The sequence below is a fragment of the Belonocnema kinseyi genome, chromosome 9 (assembly GCF_010883055.1).
Source record: "Belonocnema kinseyi isolate 2016_QV_RU_SX_M_011 chromosome 9, B_treatae_v1, whole genome shotgun sequence".
NCBI lineage: Eukaryota > Metazoa > Arthropoda > Insecta > Hymenoptera > Cynipidae > Belonocnema > Belonocnema kinseyi.
Genome location: NC_046665.1, coordinates 83,388,052 through 83,395,659, shown reverse-complemented (window position 1 = coordinate 83,395,659; position 7,608 = coordinate 83,388,052). Strand labels below are relative to the sequence as shown.

At 29.3% G+C, this 7,608-nt stretch overlaps 1 protein-coding gene across 2 annotated transcripts in view; it reads left to right on the top strand.

Annotated features, from left to right (window-relative positions):
• The window catches only part of LOC117180110 (survival of motor neuron-related-splicing factor 30), a 20,778-nt gene extending 13,398 nt beyond the window's left edge, over positions 1-7,380 (top strand). Inside the window, exon 6 of one of the 2 annotated variants that reach the window (XM_033372439.1) lies at positions 6,633-7,380. The gene's annotated coding sequence lies outside the window, so the exon portion shown is untranslated. Of the gene's footprint in view, positions 1-3,274; positions 3,370-6,632 lie in introns of those variants that run through there. The other variant, XM_033372438.1, reaches the window with a different exon arrangement.
• Positions 7,381-7,608: the final 228 nt, after the last annotated feature.

The window sequence follows — 7,608 nt, the reverse complement described above, 5'->3', positions numbered from 1 at the left end:
CGTGTACAACGTTACCGGCTGATGCCGTTGGAATTGATTGTTAAAATATATTTTTTTACATCTTTTATTATTAAGCTTTGTACTTAAACGTAGTTTTCTTTCAGCTCTTGCATTTCTCAAAGTTTGAAACCGATATTTTATGTATAAAAAAAGTTCGAACGTTCAAAAAATGTTGAGGTTCAGAAAAAAGAGGAAATAATTTTCAGTGAAGTTTCTACCAAAATGCAGTACCTAAACGTACTTTATTGCACTCTAATACATTTCCCGAAGTTTCAGCTCGATATTTTACTTACAAAAAAAGTTCTTAGGTTCAAAAAAACATTCAGTGAACTGAAAAACTGTGGTCGGTAATATAGGTATTTAGCTGTGTCACATGCCCTTAAGAGCTCTAAACTCCTTGGAATCCTTCAATATTATAAATTTCTGAAATTCCATGAAATCCTAAAATTCTTGAAAAAATTCAGAATTCTCTCGAATCCTTGCTTTCTCTGAATTCCCTGAAATCCTTGAATATTCGGAATTTTAGAATTCATTGAATAATAATTACTATTATGTGAAAACTTTGATTCCTCTAAACTTCATGAAATTCTGAAATATTCTGAATGCTTTGAATTCCTGAAAACCTCTAAACTTGAATCTTCTGATTTCTTAAAATTGTTTGAATTTTCTGAATCTCCTGGACTTCTGGAATATTTTGAATGAATAAAATTCCCTGAATGTTCTGAAACTCTTTTAATTCCTTGATTTTTATGAATTTCTCGAATATTCTAATTACTCTAAATTCCCTGTAATCTTTGAATATTCGGTACTCTCTGAAATCCTTAAATATTCTAAATTTCTTTGCATTATTTTAAAGTCCTTAGAATGTTAAATTAATTAATAAGGAATTTTCTTAGAAAATTTTTATATACCTGGCCAAATCAAGAAATGTCAGGGAATTTTTTGTTAGGTCCGGGAAATTTTTCGAGAGCGTGCTCAATTTTTTAAATTGTAATAGTAAATTGAATAACAATGATTCTTCATTTATAAAATTAGCTTTATATTACTGTATTACAATATTTTTCCGAAGTAGGTATTTTTTTTGTTCGAAATAAATTTTTTAACTGAAAACTCAACTATTCTGTTTTTTGGTGAAAATTGATCGAATGAAGTAAAAAATTCAAGTATCTGGTTGAAAATTCACAAACTTTGCTGAAAATTTGTACTTTTTGGTCGAATTCCATTATTTGTTATTAAAAACTGAAATCTTCTATAGTTGAAATATCAGCTAATACATTTTTTCCGAATTTATCTCTTTTGAATGATGATTTAGTTACTTAGTTGAGAGTTACTCTTTTGTCAAAAATGAATTTGTTTAAGATTCACAATTTTAATTGAAATTTCATCTTCTTGATTGAAAATTGAGCTATTTTGTTGAAAATCCGTTTTCTTCTTTATTTTCTTGTTAGAAATAATTTTTTTTTATTGGACATATAACTGTTCAATATTTGGTTGAAAATTATCCTTTTTAGTTGATAATTTTGAATTTTTTGTAGAAATTAATCTTCTGGGCTGAAAATTAAACTAATCATCCATGTTTTTGGTTTCAAATTCAACTATTTCAGTTGAAGATTCATCATTTTAGTTGAAAATTCGACGCTTTGTTTGAAAATGAATTTTTCAACTGAAAATGTAACTATTCAATTGTTGTTTGACAACTTATCTCTTTAATTTGAAATTCATGTATTTCCTATAAAATTCGTCTTCTTTGGTAAAAATGAATCTTTTATTCCATTTTTGTTTGAAACTTGATCTTTTTTAGTTTAAAATTCAACTATTTGGTTGGAGTTTTTTCTTTTTGTATTTGTAATGAAAATAATTCGTTGAAAATCCAAGTATTTTTATTGTAAAATCGCCTTTGTGGTAGAAAATTCATCTTTTTAGTTGAAAATAAGACTACTTTGTTCAAAATTGAACACTTCTTAAAAATTCATCTTTTTGTTTAAAATTCATCTATTCCAGATAAAGATCCATTATTTTCTTGGTATGAAAATGTATATCACCCTCCATTAATAGATTTCAAGAAATTTATTCATAATTAACCACTGGTGTTATAAATGAATAATTCACGATAATTTTTCGACTTTTCGTCAGATTAATTTTCTGACCTCTCCAGGCTAGAATTTTATTAAAATACCAAGATATAAATAAGTACGACCAACACAAAGAAACAGATTTTTCCTTTTTTTTCCCCCGAAATTGTTTAAAATAAAATGTTTACCTGATAACTTAAATAAACGTTTCACTCTTAAAATAAAATAAAAAGCTGAAATATGGCAACTAGTCAGAAATTAAAATTCGTTGTTAACACATCGTCTGTGAGGAGAAGGCAATGGCTGGTTGTCATTAGAAGCTAAGGGGGTATTTATATTAAGAAGCACGTACTTTCAGGAACTGATCTAATAAAACGTGTCAAAATAAATATCGTAAGAAAGAACTTATGATTTTAAATTAAGAATTACTGGATTGTACATGTGATTCAAAGTACGAATATCCTCTTTTTTGTTGCTCTTAATATATAACATTTTGGAAATAAGAAGTTTATTCCAGTTGGTCTCAAAATCAAGAATTTTAGTATTGACCCAATGAAATTCATGGTTATATATCCTATGATGTACATTCATAACAAATTCATTTTTTTATCATTAATGTGTTTATTTGTACGCGCTTCTATCGATGGTATTGTAGATATGTTAATTTTTTTGAGAAGACGAGACGTTTTGTCAAAAAGTTTTTTTATGTACGGTAAACTGACTTTTGGTTGACGGGCCAATAACTGTTTTCGCACAGAGTTATTATGTTTGGGACACAAATTTACTTTCTGTTTACGGATTTTAATTTGTTGTTTAATAAAATTTATCGTATAATCATTATTAAGCAATATTTGGGTAATAATTTTCAAATTTTGAGCGTGAAATTTGTTGTTCTTTTTTACTTGGGTTGGATGACCCGAAAAATAGTTAATCGTTCTGTTTGATAAATACGGTTTTTGGTACCAATTAGTAATAATGTTATAATTTTCTCTTATAAGAGAAATGTCTAAAAAATGTAGAATATTATTTTCTTTAAGCTGAAAAGTAAATTGCAAATTTTTATTGTAGGAATGAAAAATGTGGGTAATTAATTGAATATGATCCCTTTTGACACACAAGGTGGTATCGCCCACGTATCTAAAATAAAAGGGAAGATGTATATTGTATTTTTCTTTTAATGTTTTCAAACAACTATTTTCCAGATCATCCATATCCATATCCGAAAGTAAAGGTGAAATGGGTGAACCCATCGGAGTGTCATGAATTTGTTGGTAGAAATTGCTATTGAAAACGAAATAAGTATTGTCATACAGAAATGTTATACCACTTCTTATATCATCGAAAGGTATATTGCAATTGTTCTGAATATCGTGAAATCTTCTGTCAAGACTCTCCATCACTAATGAAGACGGGACATTAGTAAATAAAGAACTGACATCTAAGGACATAAAAATGTGGTCACTATCTATTACTAAATTATTTAATTTTTTTTTTCAAATCAAGACTATTTTTAATGTTTGAAATAGGAGTTTTCATAACATTTTTTAGATCATTATATATAACTTTAGCTAAAACATGAGTTGCACTATTCATCAATGGAATTATAGGACGAAGTGGTATGTCCTTATGGATTTTGGACAAACCGTAACCTTTAGCTATTGTAGTGTTAGTTAGAGTTAAATCATTGTTATGATATTTAAATTCAACAAATTATGATCATTCAAATTTTTTAATATTCTTGAGGTATTTTCTTGTAATTTCTTAAGAGGGTTATTATTTATTCTTATATAAGTTTTAGAATCTAGTAAAAGATCGTGCTTTTTTTTTTAATAGTCTAGTTTGTTCATTCAAACTGTTAAATTTCCCTTATCTGCAATTGTAAAAAGGATATCAGAATTCTTTTGGATAAACAATTTTGTTGTTTTCAATTTTTTGGCAAAGAACCTTTCTTCGAGAGAGATGTATCTTGATTCTTAATATTACAAATGTTATTTGTCACATTCCTTATTTCGTTTTTAATGGAATCATTTATGTCTAACGATTGTAGTGATATTTTTTAATTTTTTTTATAGTATTGATCGCCTCTTTAGTTGAAAATTTAGACGGTATATAATGATTGGGACCTAGGGACACCGCATCAATAACCTATATCGGAATTTGTTTGTCAGAAGGGTCTTGACCCAAGAATCTCTGTGTACAATATTTCGATGGTCATTTTCTAATAACAAATTATCAAACTTTCTTTTATGATGAGCATTACAATTACGTATTATGGTATAATATTTAGTACTAGACAATTTTAAAAAAAATTTATAGTATAATATTCAATTCTAGATTTCATAATCTGTTTTTTAATATTAAAAAGCGATTTATATGCATATTGGATATGAAGGTTGATATCTCGAATTTCTAACTTTAAAATTTTTTTCGAAGAATAGTTATTACATGCATCAAAACTTTTCTTACAAGAATTACTATGAAAAGTGAAACTGTTAGAATAATGTTTACACAAATTTTGAATATGATGTGGAATCAAATCATTGTACCTGCACTTGAGGAGAAATATTCGCTGAGAAGACGCCTCAGGTATACAACGATTAGTAGTTGTAAATCGTTTTAGAAGTAATTTGTTGTTCATTCCATAAACTTGTTCAATGTGATGGAAAAAACTTCGTGTGCTTGGTCGTGTAAAGTCCGTGTTAGATCCAAGACTTGTATTATTGGTATGAAAATGTGTATCACCCTCCATTATTAGATTTGAAGAAATTTATTCTTAATTGATCACTGGGGTTATAAATGAATAAATCACGATAATATTTCGACGTTTCGTCAGATTGGTTTTCTGACCTCTTCAGGCTAAAATTTTATTAAAACACCAAGATATATAAGGTATAAAATATTTGAAAAATCGTCTTTCTTGGTAGAAAATTAATCCTCATGCTTAAAAATTAATTTTCTTGCTTGAAAATTCAAGTATTGCAATTGAATATTTATCATTTGAGTTGAAAATTTATTATTTTGGTTAAAAATAAAACCACTTGGTTAAGTTAAATTAAATTTTCTTTAAAAATGAATCTGTTTTTTTTTTAATAAATTTTTCAAACTGGAAGTTTAACTATTTCATTTTATTTTGTTTAAAAATTGATCTTCGGTTGGAAGTTCTATTTGGTTGAAAGTTTCTCTTTTTCTGTTTGATAATGCAAATATTTCGTTACAAAACCATGTACTTTTATTGTAAATTCATCTTTTTGGTTGAAAATAAGACTACTTTCTTCAAAATTGAACTTTTCTCAAAAATTCACTTTTTTGTTTAAAATTCATCTATTCCAGATAAACATTCATTATTTTAGTTAGAAATTTATTAGTTCGTTTGAAAATTCATTTTTTTGCTTGAAAATTCAAGTACTGCAATTGAAATTAAATTTCGTTTGTAAATAAATCTGTTTTTTTTCCTAATTAATTTTTAAAACTGGAAGTTCAACTATTTCATTCTATTTTGTTTAAAAATTGATCCTTTTCGGTTGAAAATTCAACTATTTGATTGAAAATTAATGCATTTTTTGAAAAATCGTCTTTCTGGTAGAAAAATTAATCTTTTTGGTTGAAAAGTTAGAAAGTTTAGAGGGTCTAGATTGAATTTAGTATAATTACATAAATTATTTTACCTAAATATGCACTGTATTTTATGTGTAAGCAGATAAATAGTAGTATAGTAGTATTCGGTTCTTTTGGGTTTTCTCTGGCGTGTGAGTATAAGTCTTAATTGAACAATAAAGTTAACATCGAGCACTTCCTCGTGCCACAATAAATTTACACCGCGAGTTAACAATATTCGCGTGAGACGCAGATCAATTTTTCTAACCGCAAAAACTTTTTGGAGCACTTTTCCACTATGGGATCTAGCGGAGAATCTCAATATCTGAGAAAATTTGTCGGGGTTGCAAAGGAAAAGTCGTTGACGATGTGCAATGTCCCGGGTGTAATCTCCCTTATCATCGTGGTTGTGCGGATCGTGTAGGCACCCTTGAAAATGTATCCTTTGCCAAATGCTGTAAGCCTAGATCTCGTACACCATCTGAGGCCCCTTCAGACTCGACTCCATTATCTGCCTATAATATTGAGCGTATTATCACTAATGCAATAGGGACAATTGGACCTCAAATAGATGCTGTATCGAAAAAGGTCGACTGTCTAGTATCAAAGATAGACAACACATCAGCTAAAATGGATGGAGCACTTGAGAGAATTACTGCAACAGGGTAAAGAGTTGAAGGGTTATGTGACATAATGACAACAGCTGAAGGTATTTTAAATAAATTACAAACTGAATTTCTTTCCCCAAATTTATACAATGATACATCCCTCGCTCGTAAATGCACAGCCGAAATTGAACAAAGGAACTCTAGGAAAAACAACATAATATTGTTTAGATTAGCAGCACAAGTGTCCCCCTGTCAGAAATAAATCATGCATCTGGTTTAAATAATTTACTTACTGAGTTCCTTCCTGATTTTTTTGGTTTTTAATCCACGAGCCTTTAGAATTGGTCTTTATTCACAGACCAAAACGACTCCCCGGCCAGTAAAACTTGTTTTCGAATCGGAAGGAGCAGCTCAAATGTACATCCGCAAATTGCTTGCAGCCAAAAGTTTCCCAAACCGGTATAAAACTGAAGCACATTTGGATTGCACCAGGTAGGACAAAATTACAAGTTCAGGAAATCGACGAAATGAAGAAGGAGTTGAGATCTCGACGACAGCAGGGAGAACTGAACTTAACAATGATATTTCGACAAGGATCTCCAATAATTGTGAATTCAAGGAAGAACGTAACCTCAACGAGCCAAGCTGTAAAGCAACAATCAACGCATGCGTAGGTATTCCCACATGTAGTCTTAGGGCAGCTTGGGGGGTCTCAGTCTAGAGATCAGCTGTTTTCGATTTATTATCAGAATGTCGGGGTCGTATTCACTAAATTGCACCTACTGCGACAGTCAGTTCCATCTGATGGAGTGCTGATTGCAGCCAAATACGGCTTACGTGGAGTGAAACTTTTTACAAATAAGAACACGGTCCAACATGCTTTTGTTAAATTGTCAGTAGGATCCTGTCAGATTATCGTGGGAGTTTATATCCCGCCAAATTCTAGCTCATCAGTCGAAATTGTAATGAGGCAAACTTATATGGATCAGAGCTTTATTTTTTTTTGACCCATCAGCAACGCACTTCAGAACAGAGCTTTATAGAAAAATTAATAAACTGGCATAAGTTTTCCCCATATGTTTTGGCTTTAGTTTTAGATTTAAGATACATTTTAAATGGATAACTTTTAAATTGATCACTGTACAAAGGGTTTGCCCGTTTATTTTGAATAAATAAATAAATATTCATGGTCTAGAGATAAATTCAAAAAAATATTATGTTTTTAGTATTATTTAATTGACCTATCCTGTCAAAATATTTAAGAACATCTTGTGATATTAATTAATTCTTAGAAACTAAAAAAAAACACATTATTTATAATAAACTTGTGAAAA